General features: G+C 43.5%; 1 long non-coding RNA gene across 2 annotated transcripts in view; it reads right to left on the bottom strand.

Moving 5' to 3' along the window:
* Positions 1–21,702, bottom strand: part of LOC120371284 — a 157,211-nt gene that overhangs the window by 38,237 nt on the left and 97,272 nt on the right. The window contains exons 4-5 of one of the 2 annotated variants that reach the window (XR_005584251.1): positions 5,835–5,899; positions 2,564–2,586 (exon numbers count right to left, since the gene is read on the bottom strand). This is a non-coding gene — a long non-coding RNA (uncharacterized LOC120371284). Of the gene's footprint in view, positions 1–2,563; positions 2,587–5,834; positions 5,900–21,702 lie in introns of those variants that run through there. The other variant, XR_005584252.1, reaches the window with a different exon arrangement.

Here is a 21,702-nt window from a genome sequence, read left to right as displayed (position 1 = left end):
GCCTCACCAGTGCCGAATAGAGGGGAATAATCACTTCCCTCGATCTGCTGGAAGTGCTCCTATTTATACAACCCAATATGCCATCAACCTTCTTGGCAACAAGGGCACATTTAGATACCGGCCTTTCTTGTTTAAAACAGTGTGCTTAGGGATGACAGTTCCATCAACTGAAATCACAAGACATGACTGTCATCTATTATCCTATTCCATCTCTCTACATCTCTACCTATATTACCTTCATTGCATCTGAACACCTGCTAGTAACACTGATGTTACAATGCAAGATTCCTGCCCTTGCACAATACCACCCCCCCAAAAAAAAACATTATCAATGGTCCAAGATGAATGAGATAAGTTTAGGTGTAATTCATTACTGGTTTCTTGCACACTTTATTTTATCCACATTTTTTGTTTTTGTTTTTTTATATGATAGTATCAATTGATTTTATGTAGTCCTGGGGTCACTGATTTACTAGTGCTCATGCTGGCAAAGGTTTCTATCCTGTTAATATTTTTTTTCTCTATTGTTGCAAAAGTAAAACTAAAAGACATGTAAATGCAACTAGAGTAAAACATGCTCCTATGGTGATGATTTTAGAGAGCAAACTTCTTAGCGCAGTGTGATAATCAATGCTTGTGGGATTGGGGCCTAAACTTGGATGGTAAAGCAACTCTTAGTTAATAGTTAACATTGAATGAAAGAAAGAAAACACGCTCCTCAGCTGATGTACCTTGTCATTTCTCAAGTGAAGTCAATGGAGCTGTGACAATTTACGCCTGCTGATGATCTGGCCCAAAGAAACAAAGCAAAAACAATGACATGAACTCCATATCTGGATACTGGTTTGGCTTTTTTATTCTCCCATCCATTTCTTCCCTTCCTCTTGGGTATACATCTAGGCAGTAGCTTTCACAGATGCCAACAGGCTGACAGAGTCCGGTTAACTTATTAGGTTCAATGACATTCATTCTCAGGCAACAATGCCAGGATGTTTGGCAGTTACAGACTGCTGTAAAGTTCTTTTGGTTTTTAGTTTACAAAATTTTTAAGCACATTTTAAACAAAATACAAGTTGAGTAAAAGCTCTGAATTTAGAGTTAAAAGAATTTTGTAATGTTGTTCTAAAAATCTATTATTAAAAGTGAAAAGGGGGAAAATAAGACAAGAGCAAAAAGAAGCTGAGAAGTGGAAGCGCTGAGGAGCAAGGATTAAAAGCCAGCCTTTCCCCAGAGGTTTTACAAAATCTAAGGGCAGTTTGGAAGCAAAGCATAACATACATTGCCCTCGTTTTGGTGTGAGGAGGATGGTAGCATAACATTCACAGCCATCTGGCTTTGGCACAATTTCTATCTGCAAAACTCATTTTGCAACAAAACATTTCATCCAGAAAGTCTACTTTTCTGACTAACATTAGTTTCTACATTGCTAATAAGTCTCCTACTATGAGATCGCTCATGGTAAGGAACACGTTTTACTCCAGGAGTTTGCTCCAGCAGTGTCTTCTCAGGAAAAGCTATCATTCAGGTCAATGAGAATTTTTCCTGAGGTAGCGCACTGTGGGTATTTGGCAGCGCTATATAAATTGTTCATTATTAGAATCTAGTACCACTGCTCAGAAAGATGGTCCTGTACTGCCCTCACTAGTTTACCTTGATTAACATCTAAGAAAGAGATCTCATGTTCAGTGCTTTTGCCGGGTTAATGGAGAGGAGGATGATGGCAGGGCATTCTTTGTGGGGGGTCCCTCGATTTTGGAACCCACTTCCCCACCCTTGGTCCAAAATGCTCTGAGACAGCCCAAACTTGTTGACTTTCAGGGCCAGCTAAAAGGCCCACCTGATTTTCCCTGGCTTTTGAGAAGGATGAGGGTTCCTATGGAAGGGGAATGATTGATGGCACTGTGGGGTATTGGGTTTTGTTTGAAGACTGCTGGTTTTTAAATTACAGGTAAAGCTGCTTGGATTTGTTCTATAATTCTAAGTAATGGCAGGGCACCCATAACCAGGGGTGGGCATTTTTAAATTGTATTTTATAAATCAAACTAAATAATCAGAAGGATTTAGCTATGCACTTACTATAGGTTGACTTAAGGGGGGGCAGTCCAGTTTAATATCCATGCCCCTCAGGAAAGTTAACCTTATGGTGTTTACAAAAACTGAGCATGCACATTTTAAACCTAACCCAAAAAGAATAATCACAAAAGAGATTCACTTCTACAGCCACATTTATGGGTCCTTATTTACAGGTTAGACAAATTTTCACAGGGGATTCTAACAGATACACTGGTGAGCTCTCCAGTGGGAAAAACTGGGTTGGGGGCGGGAGGGTGTCACAAATAGGAGGTGTGCTATTAATCCAAATGGAAGACTGACATTTTCCCCAAAATAATAACAACAATGTGATATGTGGAATATTTTCCATTTCCACCTTCACCTAGAAGATAAATCCAAGTCAATTTGGTATCTTTAAAGTCATGTGACAAGCCCCAGACTCATCTTGAAACCTCACCTGTATATTCAAGTGCCACCTTCTCTGACCACCTTCACTTCTATATGCTCCCACTGTCAGTTTGCCTGGATGCTAATCTGTGAAAAAATATTTTTACTAAGCAACAAAGACCCACTTTTATATCCTCCCTCTCCTGACTAAAAGAGCTTTTGTTTCTCTTGATTTTTTATTAGTGTTTTTAGAGTTAATAAAAATTATAGTATTTACAGCAGGTGGGACCAGTTATGTCCTATAAATGTAGTAGTGCTGGATGAAACAAGTCTAGTACGAGAAATATTACTGTTAATTATTGCCAGTGGGGATAGGTAACACTCTGATTTTCAAAAACAGCCATCTGTCTGCACCACACTCCATGTATATGCACTTTCCCTGAAACATGTTCCATGGAAAGGATATCCCAGACTTTCAGGAAGTACTTATCTATTTATAAAAATTATTGGAAGAGCATATTTACTGAAGAATAAAAGCAAACTATTAATTCAGTATCACTCAGCCATTTGCAAGAAACATGTTTGAAAGATGGCAACAGAGGGCCAGATTCTACCTTTGGATATTCATGAGCAGCACACATTCACTTAAATGGCCACGCAATTAAAAGATTTTTCGCATAGTATTTTCATATCATTCAAGAAAAGCCCACTAAAGAGATTAAATATTTCTATCTTAAACTCCTATAAATGTAATCAATTTATTTAAAATTGAAGTTCCAAGATTAGGAAAGAGGTTAAATAAATTAAATTACTCTTATTCCCCATTATTTTCTCAGAATTCCTTCCAAAAATGTATAGAGGTGATACATGTTGTAAAAGATCCACGTCAGTGTTTTCCTGGCATTTACAAATGATATCAGTCAATGTTGGTATTGAAAGACTGACTTTATTTTGTTGTTTGTACCTATGATTGAATTGACTCATTTTGTGAGATTATAGAAAATGTATTATATGATCATATGTGCCTGATGTCCCCTAGAGACCCTATGGAAATGAGATGATGCATTTCATAAGGTTGTCTTGTCAAGATAGATTGTACTAGCTAAATAAATAAACTGCAGTGTGTGATTTCACTGTGCACTGTTGACTTCTGCTTACATGATTTAAAGGATGTTACTATGAATATCCTAGGTTGCTAATGTAAATGATGGAGAAATCATAGGTCAAGCACATAATAATAAATATTAGCATAGGTTTCTCAAGGCCAGAAATGGCTGAAATTGTAATTGTAATTGTAATTATAATTTTTCTCTTGAATTATGGGATGTTGAAAACACTCAGGACCCTGCCTTCCTGGAACTGCTCCATTAAAGCCAGGCAGTCTCAAGTTCTGATTTTTTATTGTTCTAGAAGTCACAATATCATGTTATAACAGGTATTTTTGTATCTTTGTACACTTGAACATTATGTTGTATTAATTCATATTGTGTATTGACTTTTAGAGGACTGATACATAGCAACTGCCATACTGGATCAGACCAGAGGTCCACCTATTCATCCCATCTTCCACAGTAGCCAAAAGTGCAAAGGGAGGTGCACTTTATAGTGCCTCATAATTCTCTGTTGCTAGAACAAAGAGTATTTAACATAATAGTCAATTGTAAGCTGCTTTCACTTCAACCAGCAAAATAAAGTGCTCTCAAAATGCATTCCTGTGATCACTGATGCATTACATTTGATGGAAGGCTGGTCAAAACAAGATGGGGTAAACTGATACACTAACCGTCACTTATGGCATTATTTATCCCACTGCTGGATTGTCCTGGAAGAAAGACGACACAAGGGATGTGGTTTAACTGGCCATAATCTTATTAATTTAACTCTACTGTGAACTATCCGGCAATAACTTGTATGATATGGGTCACTCTTTCTTCATTCAATAATACACTCTGCCTGATGGATGGCTGCCATCAGTTCCCTACCCCTCCCATACCTGTGGCCAGAATATTGTTGGGACCCCACCAACCATAGTTTGATGATTAAGGGGCTGGAGACATTAAAAAAAACCCAACCTCTTTCCCCAGCTTTCTCTAAATTCACTTCTGAGTCTGGTTTATCAGGGAAGAGACCACTATTGAACAACTGCCTGCACTGTATTGCATCTGTACTGTACCTGCACTGCCAAGTTGAGACAACTTGGATGTAACCTCCTGTTGAACCCCCATGTCTCTGTGCTGCTTTGGGGCAGGCAAAAAAAAACAAAAACCGCACCTTACAGGGAGGGGAAAATTCCTTCCCAGTCCCCAAAAGGCAACTAGCACTATGCCAGCAATGGATCCAACTACACTAATTGCATGGGTGAGAGCTATGAGATGCAGGCTTTCAAGAGGGAAGTGAAGTAAGCTTCACTTAAAGGGGCTCCAGCCCTTCCCCCCAGAAGAGCCACACAATGATCCCCACCTCTGAAGCTGTGGGAGTGAATTTGCCCCAGAGACTTCCATGGGAGTTGCATCTGTTTATTTCAGGTCTCAATTTTATCCAGCAGTTGGGAAGTCAAAGGTTATCATACGAACAATATTTTTCATAGTATTAGGGCAATTGGTGTATTACCAAAACAGGGCTGCCCGCTAGGCAATGAACAAAGCAGACTTAGAAATGATGGTGAAATCATAATCTCTGGGTACTATAATACTTACAGAAAAACCATCTTCCTCAGAAGTGGTAAATCCAAGGGTGTTGTAACAACCCTGGAATTGCCTATTCAAAGACATTAACATCTTCATGGGAATTGATGCCTTTTGGAGACACACTTTCTGAAAACACTGTTTATAAAAGACTTTCCACTATAATCTTATCTGAACATTTTCTATGTTTTCCTAATATGTAATGCCTGTATCTAGTCACTGATTGGTAGTTTATAGATGAACAGGCACATTTTCTCTGTTGGCTGATTCTGTACCTCTACATAAAGGAACCCAAATAGTCAGTGAGCATTTTAACACAGTGAGAAAAACAAACAAACAAAAAAAGTAGGTCATAAATTATATAATCGTGTAAGGATGCAAATGCAATGACTATGCAAAATTAGAAATAAAAGTGCAGGAAGGAAATAGCATTTATTTAATTAAGAACCAGACCCTGCAAACCATCCAAGCATTGAACTCAGTGGGATTGTGGCATGTATATTTGTATATATTCTACGAAATATACTTGTACATTATATTCATATAAGGTATATGTTGTATAAATATGTTCCATCAAGTGTAGACACAGCGATAATTGATGAAGTTACTTAATCAGATAGCATGATGTCTTTTTTTCAGCCTTGTTTCAAAATGGTTTAATTAAAGGATACTCACAAAGAACAGATAAAAGTGTCCCTTTGACACACTTACATGACCAGCAGGTATCAGAATCTTGTAAATCAGGTCTGTTCATTCGCACTGGGATCCAAGTTGTTCTGTGTAAAAGAAGAAAGATTATTATGTTATAACCGTGGATTTAAAAACTCCATACAGTCTTCCACACTCTTCCAAAATGCTGCCCTCAAATACTTTCAATATGTCTTTTTTCTAGTGTCATTCAAGATTGGCAGGATTTTTTATGACATGGTCTATTTAAGACTTGCATAGGCCTGAGGTGTGTACATTTTCCTCAAAAGTTTTACAAATTTCATCCAGGTCTGGTGGCCCATAGTGATGACCTGAGTACATTCATTAGATTGCATAAGAATCTCTGACGGAATATCCCAGATAGTGTGCCTGTCCTGTCAAAGGTTGCCTGATAACTATGTCCATTTTTTCTAAGATTTAAGCCATGTGTGGATTGACTACATAATCGTTGCACTGAAGCCTTGGGAAACACTGCTTTTGATGCCCCTGGAAACCTCTTAATCTAAATAAGCATATAAAAGGGTATTAAGTTAATGTGTAACACAGGTATGTAAATAGAAAACTCTGTAATTGTAATTTGCTCATTTAGGGCCTGATCTAAGGGCTACTGAAGATAATTGAAGTATTTCCATTGATTTTAATGGGCCATACATCAATCCCATATTCCTCTCTCTAATCCATGTTTGTTTCCATGCCGTATAGTGCTGACATAGATCATGAGTTGTGTGAATTATAGTATGTACAGGATCCACCATTTATTATACACATGCCAGACACTATGAAATCAATGCAACTTAGCAACATAAGTAAAAATTCAAAAAATATTAGGTCCTAAATCATTACTTGCTTTAAAATCGGTCAGGTCAAAAAGTGAGACAGCCTTCCTGTTTATCATATTCTAATATAACATCATTGTATTTTAAATATCATGAAACCCAAATGGAATTTTTCATAATTTTCTCATCTCTGCTTGCAGTAATTCAACAAAAATGATATGGAAATGCCTTGAAACCTCTTAAAGAAGCAGCATTTTTTTTCCTAATTTGAACAGATGAAGAAATATTTCAACCCAAGCTCAGCAAGGGATAACACTATTACAGTCACTGCATGGGGAATTTTGCCACTCATAATTCTAAATCCTGCGCAAACACTTTATTGCTATAAGGTAGCTAACACCAGCCTTTACACAACAGGACATCCATAGCATTAACCATGAGAGATAGGCTTGCAGAAAGAAACTATAGCAAAGTAATTGTAAATCTCTAATGATGCATAAAACCAAGCTGAATTGGTCCTGAATTCTCAGCATAAAAGAAATGAAGCATCGGAAGAACCAATTCTGGTGGCAGTATAACATACTGTAGTGTGGAAACTGTTTATGGTATTTGCTGTAGTGAAAATATTCCTACTAAAATGCATCATGCAAGCGATAGGAATACATTAAAAAGTCTTGAATGATGCAACTTCTAATGACAGCTTGTGTGACAATAAGAGCAAAGAATTAGCCAAAAGAAAATGTGATCTGGCCTACACAATTTGCCATCATATTTCCTAGTCACCTCCTGTATCTGGCAGAATTGTTAGAATTTTTTTTAATTGCTACTATTGTCAAATGATCTTCCTAGGAATACTTGCTCTCTGATTTCTATTGTGCAATGAGGTCTTTCGTTCTTCTTTTTCATATCCCAATGATGTCTGCTTTTATTGATTTTGTGACGTCAATCTAAGTATCGATGCGCAGATCAGATGGTAGTGTTTTTGTATTGTGAGTTTCAACAAATAGTTGCAAAGAATCCTGTAGCACCTTATAGACTAACAGACCTTTTGCAGCATGAGCTTTCGTGGGTGAATGCCCACTTCGTCGGATGCAAGAGTGGAAATTTCCAGGGGCAGGTAAATATAAGCAAGCAAGAAGCAAGCTAGAGATAACGAGGTTAGATCAATCAGGGAGGATGAGGCCCTGTTCTAGCAGTTGAGGTGTGAAAACCAACTGTAGTGGCTTGCCAACTACAGAACCAGTTTCTCCTCCCTTGGTTTTCACACCTCAACTGCTAGAACAGGGCCTCATCCTCCCTGATTGATCTAACCTCATTATCTCTAGCTTGCTACTTGCTTGCTTATATTTACCTGCCTCTGGAAATTTCAACTCTTGCATCCGACGAAGTGGGCATTCACCAAATTCATGCTGCAAAACGTCTGTTAGTCTATAAGGTGCCACAGGATTCTTCGCTGCTTTTACAGAACCAGACTAACACGGCTACCTCTCTGATACTTAACAAATAGTTGGGCTGTTCTTTTAGCCATTTTCCGTTTTTTGGCCTGTGCTACCTCAGGTTGTGAGCATTGGTCATGCTGACACATGATTCTGTGCTCAGTTTCCTGGTTTATTCTGCTTTGTTTGGCAGAAGAATTTTGTAGTGTTGCATTCAGGGTGCCGTCCCTTGTGCCCTGTAGCTGCAGTACCCCCTCCACTTCGTCTAGGTTGCCCTAGAGTAATAGAGGTACGTTCAGACTCCCCACTACCCTAGACGCTAGCTCAATACCTTCTCAGCTTGGTAAGACCTGCCAGAGCATATGCTCTGCTGTACCTTGCTGTCAAACCCCTTTCATCCCCACACCAACACTGAGGTAGGGAGGTAGGATTTTGTGTAAAATAATACTCCATGATCATATACCAAATGAGGAGATCAGAAGGTGTACAGAGGTGACCGATGTAGTGCAGGCGATGTATGACGCAAAGCGAAGATGGGTTGGTCGTGTAGTCCATAGGCAAGACAATAGGTGGGCAACCTGCATCACTGACGGGATCCCGAGAGCCCACAAGTGACCGCTGGGTAGACCGAAAACATGCTGCACTGATCTCATGACAAAACTCTTTGGCCAGAAATGGAAGGAACATGCTCACAACAAAATGGAATGGTGTGGTGTTGATTTGCATTCGTGGAGGGATGGACGAGGCCAAGCCAGACAAAGATGACAAAGGTGACTAAGACACCTTCATTGTGATGTCAGATGTCTCAGTAGAAGCTAGGATGGGTAAGGAATGGTGTCCCTAGCCTCTGTTTGTCAGAGGATGGAGATGGATGGCAGGAGAGAGATCACTTGATCACTGCCTGTTAGGTCCACTCCCTCTGGGGCACCTGGCATTGGCCACTGTCAGTAGACAGGATACTGGGCTAGATGGACCTTTGGTCTGACCTGGTATGGCCGTTCTTATGTTCTTATGTTTTCATATTACATTGAGCTAGATCATGGCATTTATTCCACAGCCCTGCATAGGAAGCAGCATGGAGCTATGGCATCCCAAGAGGGCACTAGCAGAGATTGTACCGCAGGCAAGTGCATTCTCTCCTGAGGCTGCTTAGTGCACACGCTGCACCATCCATCAGACTGGCACAGCTTCCCACAGTTCACTGGCCCTCTCTGCAGGCTAGTATAGAGGCCCAGAGTTGCTTTGGCACAGTTTGCCTAGCAGTGTGAAGAAGCAATGTGCGCCTGTGCTCCCCACAAAAAAGAGAAACTGCTATTGTGGGAGGCCCTTGCACAGCTGCATAAACATGGGTCTGGGCTCTCATTGCTGGGCTTTTCCCACCCATATACCCTCATGATGCCCACACAAGTGCAATAATTATCTAGACGATAAAATATAATGCCAGTCTCACTGTTGTGTGTGAATTTATTTTGACTGTTACAGTGCTTGTCCTGAGTTCTAAGCACTTTGCATTGTACAAACACCTAGTAAAACATTTTAAAACTGCATTTTAAAATACCATATTATGAATTACTGGCCTCACCAAACCATCAAAACCAACTTGACTCATCCCAGCAATCTTACCACAAACCCACTGGGGCCTTCCTCCATCAATCCACCACTATTCTGAAAGTCTATATGGAAAGATGAGCTTTGCAGCAAGCTTTAATGCTGGTGAAGGATGCCAGACTGATTAGCCTGAAACTGGAAGTCCTCTACTCATCTACAGAGCGGGAACAGCATAGGCAGTAGCAATGCAAGTTTCCCCACATGGCCTCACCTATATGCTTCAGGATGGCCATGGACAGAACAGCTTTTGAGATGAAAAGGTCGTTTTGTTTCTTTGCATCTCAAATCCCTGCCTTTCTACAGACGCTGCCACGTGGTACCAAATGGGACCATGGTTTTGGCAGCTGTCCACTGAGAGCTAGAATGGACACCACCAAAACTCTTGCTCTTCTTTATTTTTTTTTTTAATAATTTCACAAATCTCAGAGCCAGACATCTGAAAAGTAGGATATATCAACACAGTGTCAAAAGCTATAAATGTACAGACTTGAAATCTGTATGTGTAGATTAAAAAAATGGGGTATTAGCAATTAAATAATCATCTTGATGGAATGCATAAGAGAACCACATTTATCTATAATATGCTGGTGGCACTGTAGACCAGTTTCAGTATATGATCTCTCATGCACTCTTGATGTCTTATTGGAAGGACATCTAGCTGCAGCAAGGAAATCAGCTAATATTTATCATTTTTATTCTTTAAAATATTAATAATTTCTCCCATTAAAAATAAGAAGTGAACAAAGTGACCCACTGAGGCTTTGAACAAGTCACAGAATATGATATACAGTAACTGTGTACAAATGTTATACCCATATTTATAACCCCTGCAAAATTCTGCTTAATAAAAATTAAAGAGCTTAGCATGAGATCTTTAAAAATGCTTGGCATTGGCCTAACGCTGCTCCCGTTGAAGTCAATGATAGATGCACCATTGACTTCAGTGGACAGAGAGTTAAGATAATGCTAAAAAGTGAGGAAATTCAGTTTCCCAAACACATTAATTGTTCTCCAGCCCTTGCACAAATACCCACTAATTAGAGGCAGAGAAATTGATTAAAGAGAAAAGAAGATGTAGAGACAGAGGAGTGAACCAGTTCAGATTAAGAACCAGAGTCAGAACACTTTACATACATTGGTGCACTGTTAGTCACACTGACTTCAGTGTGACTGAGGGGTTCAAATCTTGTCCTGTACAACACATACCTTCAACTCCAATCCCAAACCACCTCCTCATTTTTAGATGCAAACTAAAATCAAATCAACCCTCTTATACATTTCTGAAATGTCTGGATACATATTTTACCAACTTGCATCCAGGCTGGGAATGGAATCAGAGCTGGTAAAATGCCACAAGAAAAGCTGTCCACATAGTACTTCCACCAAAAAAGTACTCGATTTTCAGCCTTCCTACTCAGTACATAGAGGTTCAAACAGTTTTGCTAAGCATCTGAAGCTTGGGATGATTGTCCAAGCCAAACATAAATGCTGGATCTTTTGTCTCTCCCTACCTGAAACCTTTGCTCACCCCTCAAACCAAATCAGAAGCTTCTTGAGGTGTGAGGGTCTTTTGAACTTGTTTGGAGGTCACAACTGTCATCCCTGCTTTGAAGAAGTAGCTCTGAGAAGTTATTTTTGGTGTATAATACTTACCGTACTTCCATACCAAATCAACCCACGTATGTTGTGACATAACATGGGCCTGCTTGCCACAAGAATGGAGCATTAGAAGAGGGCCATATTTATGCATTCTACATTCCACAGCAAATTGACACTTATAAAAGACATTGGAAAGTTGCTGTCTTAACAATCTCTATAGCCTTTGAGATTTTTATGGGTATTAGTTTTGGAAAAGAGTCCAGTCTACTTGACCTGCTATTCCTAGGATCTCGTAAAGCCAATGAGACTCCATCTGACACCTCCATAATTCAGAGATACCTCACATTTTTCCAATCAATTCAGGCCATCTCTAATTAAATTGAAACAAGAAACTAAAGTGAGATGAATGGTTTATAGCTGCTTCAATGCCTCTCTACATTGATTAATAGATAAAGAATTCATACTTCCACCAAATTAGTTGACAAACTCAACTGTAATTTATTCCTTGTACATGATGATCTGCAAGCACAATATGCTGCTGCTGAGGCTCATCTTCAGCTCCCTCTAAATATATTTTGTGCTGCTTGGCTGCCCCCACCGGGTACTCTCAACCCAGCAAATGCTATCTTAGCATGCAAAGTTCCTCCACACAGCTTTTCTTTCAAAATACAGTAGCAAAAGATTTTTCTTGCATATCATACCATTATTTGTCAATCCAGTTCATATCCAAAGGGGTTGTATTAAACTCATGGCTACTCCTGGATGCTCAGAGAGTAGTTGAATTGAAGAGTGCATTTCTCCATCTGCACTCATTAAGATGTGTGGCATAAATCTCTGGTTTCGGATGTGAATTATGCTACACTTACCCATGCCTTTCTCACCTTGGTGTCAGACTACTGCAATACGTTCTACTGGAGACTGTTCAGAAACTGAAGCTAACCCAGAATGTGGTGGCCTGCTTATTAAGCAGAGCATTACACTGGAAGCAGATTCTTCCACACTTGTCACCTATAGGTTGCTAGGTGAATTCAAGATCTTGATACTGACCTTTAATACCATACATAGTATGGGTCTGGGTTATCTAAGAGACTGTCTCTCTTCTCATGCCATACAACTCCACTTGTGGTCAGCAAAAGGCACTTGAGCTGGAGCTAGGGTGACCAGACAGCAAGTGTGAAAAATCGGGACAATGGGTCGGCGGTAATAGGAGTCTATATAAGAAAAAGACCCAAAAATTGTGACTGTCCCTATAAAATTGGGACACCTGGTCACCCTAGCTGGAGCTCCCAAATATGATCCTTTAACTTGGAGAATGGGACAGGGTACAAATTGGGTGAGATAGCAAAGTAAAAGTATTGGCACTGAAACTGCAGCTGGACATAGATATAAGTTGCTTAACCTGATTCACTGATAATTGTGCACTTTGAACTTTATAAGGGACATCCAGAGTTTAGGAAAGACATTTCTGCTAACTGTGTATTAGAAATGGAAATCAATAAATTGATCAAAAACATAACTTAATTGTTTTTCTTAACCAGAAATTGAGATACATGCATTTCTCTCTTCACTCTCCTCCCTGCCATTTAATATATCCAGTGTTACATAAGTAATTGCTTTGGATCCACAGGCAGAGACATGATGCCAAGAACACATTGCCAGTAAAACAAAACAAAACCATTTCATGTCCCTGCTAAGTTCACATATATGTAACCCTTCTGCCCCTCTGAGTTGGCAGCAACAAGGGCCGGGTTCAGTATCCAGGGGTTCCGTTTCAATAACACAATGCAAAACCGGCTCGAGCCCCCACCCAGTGACCTGGGACAATTACCTACCACCCCCCCCGGGCGCCTCTAGGAGGCAATACTTCCCCACTCGCAAGCACGAAGTCTGAGTGTAGCAAAATCCTTTTAATAAAGGAGGGAAACAATGTGGCATCACGTTGGAGAGACACCACAAACAGGACTATACACAAACCATAAGCAAAAACCCACCTCCAAGTACATTTGGCACTGTCCTTAGGGTCTTAAGTCCAATCACCCCAAAGTCCAACAACCCAAAAGTCTCAGTCTCCGGTCAGTGCCACCCCAGAGTTCAAAAGTTTATCTGCAGAGTTTTACCCCCACCCAGTCTGGGTGGAAATGGGGGGGGGGTCACACACACAGGGTGGTAGGGACACCTTACGTGGGCCAGGGCCGACTGCCCCGCTTCTCCGTGGAGTTCTGCTGCAGCCTTCACCACGACTGGCTCCACCCCACCAGCTGTGCCGCTCCTCCAGCAGACCCGTGAACCACATCAGCCGTCCCCCACAAACCGCTCCACACTGCTCACTGTTCCATGGGCTGCTCCAACGTGCTGCAGACTGCTCCGCTCTGCCAGCTGCTTGGTGATAGATCTTCTGGCTCTCCCACTTAACACAGCACTCAGTGATCTTAGCTTAGTAAGCTTAGCCCTTTTAGTGATTTCAGCTCCTAGTGATTTCCACTTGTAATAGGAGAGCCCCACTGCCACATGGCCCAACGTGAATTCAGGTCAGCAGCCTCTAGATGGACTCCTAAAGGATTCAAAATTAGCTCTGCTCTTTAACAGTGGAGAGAGGAGGAAGTGCAATTGGTGTTCCAGGCCCTCAAAAGGGGCCCATACCATCAGGTACACACACCAGTCCCCAGCCTCTCTCCCTTCACTGGGTTTTGGAACCCCTGTCCCTTGTCTGGCAAGTACTATTTAATGTAGGTTGAGTCATTTCTGTCATAAAGCAGTCTCATAGTTCCTCATTCACATAATTAAGGTAACAGCCCCTTTTTTTCCTTCCTGCCCCAATAACAAAGAAATTGGGGATTCCACAGTGTGAAAATAACCTTCCCATGCTGCTGTGTGTTATGCTAAGTGGAGTGGGTTTACCAATGCAAATGCACATTCCTAAAATTCCTTTGCCCACTCCTCATAATGTACCACCAGATGTCAGGGTAGGGCTCATCCTGACTCTGCTTACATCCTCCCCCCAGCCGAGAATTTGTCGTCCCGACAAATCACATTCCCTACTATACCAACTTACTGGTCCTCCAAAGGGCCTCAGATAGCCCACTTTAGCTTTCACAAACCTGTGTGCTAAAGGTATTGGCTCCTCACTAATCACCCCAGGTGCATCGTAAGTTAGCCGTTTCACTGGTCTTATTACTCTGTCTCGCCTATGAAGAAACTCTGTTGCTGTGGTAGGGGGGACATCCTCTGAGTGACGGATGGGGAGGTTTCCTGTGAGTTCCTCGGATACTGGCATAGGCCCCTGCATTTCTAGTTCTAACCGTGGAGGATCGAAGGTGCTTGGGACATCTTCCATCTGTATGTCGCCACTGTCCAATAATCTGTGTAAGTCATTACATGGGGGTTCCACCAGTGGCTCAGGAGTGTCAGGAATGGGCCTAAATACTTCTGCCATAGGGTTTAGGGCGGAAGAGGAGGTAGTCTCTTTTGATTCAGCTGATCGAGACTGCAATCTTGTCTTCATCCTAGGATACACCATGGTTGTGTCTTCCTGCTCAGACTCACTCTCAGATGTGCTGAGTAGGGGTAGGTTAGCTGCAGGAGGCTGGCTGTCCACGTTGGGAAGTGGCTTTGGTACAGCACCTGTTCTGCCCAATTGCCCTGTTGTGGCCCATCTCATAAGGGCTGCCTACCAATTCCCCCACCGGGAGCAAAAGGTTTCTATGCACGGTCTTTGTCTGCCCTGGACCCTCTTCAGGTTTGATCTTGTAGACCGGCAGGTCTCCTAGCTTTTCCATCACCAAGTAAGGTATTGCCTTCCATCTGTCAGCTATCTTGTGTTTGCCAGCAATACCCAAATTTCGCAGCAGGACTCTGTCCCTGGCTGGAGCTAGCATCATATCGATGTTTGTTACGATCTGCATTCTTCTGAGCTGCAGATGCAGCTAAGTGGTAAGCATCCCGCAGCTTTTCTCGTAGTCGGGATACATATTGCTGATGGGTTTCATAGCTATCGCCATCCTCTGATACACCAAAGCACAGGTCTATGGGTAATCTTGGTTCTCGCCCAAACATCAAGAGATATGGGGTGACTCCGTAGCATCATTCTTGGTGGCGTTGTAGGCGTGCACCAGAAATGCAACATGTTGGCTCCAGGTTGCCTTCTGCTCTGGCCGCAAAGTCCCTAACATATCTAACAGGGTTCGGTTGAACCTCTCTGGCTGAGGGTCACCCTGCGGGTGATAAGGCGTTGTCCTCGACTTTTAATTCCTGCTATCCTCAGCACCTCCTTCAGAAGGTGACTCTCAAAGTCTCGTCCCTGATCCGAGTGTATCCGGGCTGGGAATCCATAAACTGAGAAATATTTTTCCCAAAGTACCCGAGCGACAGTGGTGGCCCTCTGATCACGTGTGGGATATGCCTGCATATCGCGTATAATGGTCGGTCACGACCAGAATGTTCCCAATATTCCTCTTGTCCACTTCTAAAGACAAGAAATCAATGCAAACCAGCTCCAGAGGTTTGTTGCTGGTAATGTTCTTCAGATATGCAGCCCTCGTGGGCAGAGTTTTCCTTTGAACACATCGAGCGCAGGTCTCACATTTCCTGCGAACATCTTCAGCCATCCGGGGCCAATAGAACCTACGGATAAGTTCCAGGGTCCTCTCCATCCCTAAATGTCCAAAGTCATCATGCAGGGCCCTCATGGCCAGGCCTCTGTACTCTTTTGGCAGCACTAGTTGGTTCCGTTGCCTTTGTAGAGGGTCTGTGGTCACACGGTGTAGCACTCCTGAATCAGTTTTAGCTTGGTCCATTCTCTCAATAGTAGTTTGCCCTCTGGGGTAGGTGGGACAACCGCAGCTGGGCCTCGCCCCTTTTGGCAAGTAGCGTATCACGAATGTCAATATCTTGCAGCTGGGCTTCCTGCCAGTCAGCCGCATTGAGCACGGGCAAGGAGATTGGTCCAAAGCAATATAGTTCACTGAAGCAGAAGGCACGCATTCAGGGGCAGTCCCAAAGCTTCAGCAACGCATCCATGAAGGCTCTCATGGGCCTCTGGCTCGGCGACTCACACTGCAAATAGCTCTCACTCCATCCGTGGGTATCACAGCAACTCCTGGTGCTTGTGGACGCCTGGACAATGCATCTGCATCTACATTGCTTCTCCTGATCGGTATTGAATGCTGAAGTCATAGCTAGCCAAAGCGGCCACCCATCTTTGCCCTGTAGCATCCAGTTTAGCACTTGTTAACACATAAGTCAGTGGGTTGTTGTCTGTCCACACCTGGAACTGAGCACCATACAAGTAGTCTCGAAATTTCTCAGTGATGGCCCATTTCAAGGCCAAGAACTCCAGCTTGTGGGTGGGATAGCGTGTTTCACTATCAGACAGTCCTCGGCTGGCAAAGGCTACAGGTTTACGCGTGCCTTCCGCCTCCTGGTACAGTACTGCTCCCAGACCCTCCAAACTGGCATCTGTATGCAGGATAAATGGTTTGCTTGGGTCAGCAAAGACTAGGACAGGGGCATGAGTTAGGCAAGTAATGATTTCTCGAAAAGCCTTTTCACATCTCTCATTCCACCGTGGCCCAAAGGGTGAAGGGGCCATAGTGTCTCTGCACGGAAGGCCTTTTATTCCTGGTCTTAGATTTGTTCTTGCTGGACTGATATCCCTGGTAAGATCATTGAGGGTTTTACAATTGTAGCATAGTTTTTTACAAATCTGCGGTAGTAGCCACTAAACCCAAGGAAAGTCTTGAGTTCTCTGTAGTTGCTTGGACGTGGCCATGTAGTGAGTGCTTCTATTTTATCAGGATCAGTACTCACACCCTCTTGGGACACGATGTGGCCACATACTTCACTGAGGTCCTGCAGAACTGGCATTTGTCAATTGAAAGCTTCAAACCATAATCCTCCAACCTATCAAGCACTTTAAGAAGTCTTTCTTCATGCTCTTCCAAAGTTCTTCCAAACACAATCAGGTCATCCAAATAAACTAACACTTGCAGTAAATTCATGTCTCCCACAACTTTCTCCATAAGACGTTGAAATGTGGCAGGTGCTCCAGAAATCCCTTGGGGCATGCAACTGATAAAACCCTAATGGGCAGATGAAGGCTGTCTTCTCCTTATCTTCTTCACCCAGAGGGATCTGGTAGTATCCACCCGAAGATCCAACACAGAGAACCACTGGCTTCCCAGTAAACAGTCTAAAGCATCTTGGACTCGAGGCATTGTGTACTGATCAACCACTGTATGGCGGTTCAGGTGCGGTAGTCAATACACATCCGGATTTTCCCATTCTTTTTACGGACCACCACAATGGGTGAGGCGTATGAGCTGCGGGACTCTGTAATGATGCCATTTGCAGCCAGCTCTTGAAGATGTTGTCGCACATCTTCCATCTCGGAGAGAGCAAGCCTCCTAGATCTCTCTCGGAAAGGTCGGGAGTCATGTAGTCTGATGTTGTGCTCTACTCCTTTTGCACATCCCACATCCCACTCATGCAGTGAGAACACCTTGGGTCTTTCACAAAGTTTCCTCCTCAGACGATCTTTCCACTCCTCCGACAATGGTGAATCTCCAAAGTCAAACTTTGCTGGGTCTATTGTCGGAACTTGAGTCTCGCACTGGGGTTTCACAATTGATTCAGGCTCGAAGAGGTCTGCTATCTTTTGTCCTTGCTTCACAACAACATCTCGACTTGTTTCATTAGCAATCAGTATAGTCACCTTTTCCTGGGCTTCAGCAGGTAGGGTTATGACTCCACTGGGGACCAGCACTCCTTCCGGGAGCTCTCCTTCAACTGGCTGCTCTATCATTGCTAATGTCCCTTTACTGCCTTTCAGCCTGGTACTCATGACAAGCACCTCTTGCTCTGTCCACTACTAAGGGGGTTGTGCCCATGTACTTCAGTGCCCCAATCGGTAGCTCAGATGTCTCCGTTTTAGCACTCTCAATCTTCCTATAGGCTTCAGCACAAAGCGTATGGATCATCAGGGTACTCAGGTACTGGTCCCCAGCCCGTCGTCTGCAGTAATCCGCGAGCACCTTGAAGAGACTGGAGTTGGTCCCTATCAGCACAGACACATCAGAGGTCCCTTTAGGGTCAGGGCATATTAAGGCAGCTGTGTCTACCTCTTCCGTTACCCCAGCAACCTCCTCTGGGAATTCCAGGTGCACTATGACATACCCTTGGTAGGGGTATTCATCCATGCTGAGGCCACACAGACCAATGCCAGTCAGTGGCTGTATAGGCAGGTGCCTAAGCATCTGTTGGTAGAATGACTGAAATATAATAGTCACTTGAGATCCAGTGTCAAGCACGGCTTTACACTCCACCCCTTCAATCCTCACCATGACCTCTGCTCGCGGCCCTATCAGTCCTGCAGGGATCCCAGCTGGACGGTCTCTTTGGGGAATCTTCAAATCCTGTAGGTCTAGGTGGTCTCTGTCCCCAGACCTTCTGGCCGCTACTGGGTCTCTCCCAACTGCTCCTCAGCTACACTAAGGAGGGTTCTCTTCCTTATGGCAGTTAGTAGCACTGTGCCCATCCTGACCACACCGATAGCAAAAGAATTGCCCTTTCCCCCTTCGCCGGGGTGGGACAGTGGCTCTAGATACTGACTTCTCCATTGTCACAGTCTGAGGCTCCTTATTCCTGGAAATCTTAGCTCGGTCAATGGTGCTTTGCAGCTCAGCTATCCGTTCTGTCAGGACCTGCATTTGTTGGGCAAGTTCCTCTGTAGTGCTCACCATCAGTACACTGGCCATTTGCAGTGGCGTTGTGCTGGCTGGTTCCAATGTTTGGGCTTCCCAACACTCGCTGGCAGCCTGCCTTTCTTCCTCTTCCCTGACCTCCTTTATCAGCTGGGAGTAACTTGGGGGATGATCCTGCCGTTCTCTTAGTCGGAGATGAAGTAGGATTGGGTTCTGATACCGAGTCCCTCTTACAACTTGAGCCAGTCTGGTCTGATCCATCTGCTCAGCAGTCACTGCTCCCCTCATAACAGCTCTCTGAAGCAGTCTCTCCAGCCTCTGTATATAGGCTGAAATTTTCACCCCTTTCCTGTCGGGAATCAAGGAATTTACAGTAACTGTCTTCAGGGCTCTCTACGCTCCCAAAGGTATTATCAAGGGCCTCTAGGCAGTCCTTCACACTGACCTTAGGGTCAATGAGCTTCAGGGTGCGAAGTACATCTAATGCTGGGCCACTAAGGCTCTCTATTAGACATCTTCGCTTACATCAGGTACGTCCCACTCAGCATTTCAGTGGTATGCTCCAACCAGGGTTCAAACTCCTCTTCCCAGCAAATAACCTTAACTTACGACAAGAGTTTGACGTAGCATAGGCCAACACAATCTTTTCCAATATATGCCCCAGTGCTTGTGCCCAATCATTGGCTGAGGCTGCCGCCTGAGCTAGGGGCTGCAGGACCCAACAAATCCGACATATTAGCCATTATACAAACAGTAATTCCTCAAAATATAAAGACAATTGTTTAATACAGTGGAACACTCAACAGGTGCTTGGTACTGACCCAGGATCGGACGAGGCCCCAGAGCCCCCAAAATGTAACCCTTCTGCCCCTCTGAGTTGGCAGCAACAAGGGCCGGGTTCAGTATCCAGGGTTCCGTTTCAATAACACAATGCAAAACCGGCTCGCCCCCACCCAGTGACCTGGGACAATTACCTACCAAAGTCTGAGTGTAGCAAAATCCTTTTAATAAAGGAGGGAAACAATGTGGCATCACGTTGGAGAGACACCACAAACAGGACTATACACAAACCATAAGCAAAAACCCACCTCCAAGTACATTTGGCACTGTCCTTAGGGTGTTAAGTCCAATCACCCCAAAGTCCAACAACCCAAAAGTCTCAGTCTCCGGTCAGTGCCACCCCAGAGTTCAAAAGTTTATCTGCAGAGTTTTACCCCCACCCAGCCTGGGTGGAAATGGGGGGGGGGTCACACACACAGGGTGCTAGGGACACCTTACGTGGGCCAGGGCCGACTGCCCCGCTTCTCCGTGGAGTTCTGCTGCAGCCTTCACCACGACTGGCTCCACCCCACCAGCTGTGCCGCTCCTCCAGCAGACCCGTGAACCACGTCAGCCGTCCCCCACAAACCGCTCCACACTGCTCACTGTTCCATGGGCTGCTCCAACGTGCTGCAGACTGCTCCACTCTGCCAGCTGCTTGGTGATAGATCTTCTGGCTCTCCCACTTAACACAGCACTCAGTGATCTTAGCTTAGTAAGCTTAGCTCTTTTAGTGATTTCAGCTCCTAGTGATTTCCACTTGTAGTAGGAGAGCCCCACTGCCACATGGCCCAACGTGAATTCAGGTCAGCAGCCTCTAGATGGACTCCTAAAGGATTCAAAATTAGCTCTGCTCTTTAACAGTGGAGAGAGGAGGAAGTGCAATTGGTGTTCCAGGCCCTCAAAAGGGGCCCATACCATCAGATACACACACCAGTCCCCAGCCTCTCTGCCTTCACTGGGTTTTGGAACCCCTGTCCCTTGTCTGGCAAGTACTATTTAATGTAGGTTGAGTCATTTCTGTCATAAAGCAGTCTCATAGTTCCTCATTCACATAATAAAGGTAACAGCCCCTTTTTTTCCTTCCTGCCCCAATAACAAAGAAATTGGGGATTCCACAGTGTGAAAATAACCTTCCCATGCTGCTGTGTGTTATGCTAAGTGGAGTGGGTTTACCAATGCAAATGCACATTCCTAAAATTCCTTTGCCCACTCCTCATAATGTACCACCAGATGTCAGGGTAGGGCTCATCCTGACTCTGCTTACATATACATGGTTAAAAAGGCATATTTTCTAATTATCCACCCTGATCTGGTCAGTGTGTGTTTAGTCACTGCTGTCATAACAGGTGTCCAAGCATCCTTTACCTTTTGTGTTACTGTTTTGTTTGTTTTCCCAGAACTTGTCAAGGGCCTCTGCTGTCGTGCTGTGGTGGCTTTGCTGTTCACTCCAACATGGCCCAGTTGCAGGCCCAGTGTTTGTTGCTTTAAACAATCCCTTCTGTGCATCCTCCAGGGCTTGTGCATTTTGGAGTAACTGTCCTTCATCATAAGTGTCACCAATTTTTCTTTAAAAGCTGACATTCTTCAGCTCATCACACTTTACATGTTCTACCAATCAGCAGGAAAACACCAGTCTTTTGTTAATCTCTCTTTGCCTGTCTCTTTCTCCATCTTTCTTGCAATCTTCATTTGTCATTTCTTCTAAGTACTGTAAGGTATTTTGAAACAGTTTGATTCTGATTCTTTTATTAGGGCTAATCTTACTCCAACATCGATCAATGGCATAATGATTCATTGACTTCAAAAGGGCAGGACCATGTCATAATTTTTGTCCCAAGGCAAACTAAGATTTGATTCTGCTACTTTCAAACAATTTCCACACAGTCTCTTGATCTTTTTGTTCTTATTTCTCTGCTGGCATGCTAAAATCATG

This window comes from Mauremys reevesii, linkage group 9 (assembly GCF_016161935.1).
Source record: "Mauremys reevesii isolate NIE-2019 linkage group 9, ASM1616193v1, whole genome shotgun sequence".
Taxonomy (NCBI): domain Eukaryota; kingdom Metazoa; phylum Chordata; order Testudines; family Geoemydidae; genus Mauremys; species Mauremys reevesii.
This window is presented reverse-complemented; position numbering and strand designations above follow the sequence as displayed.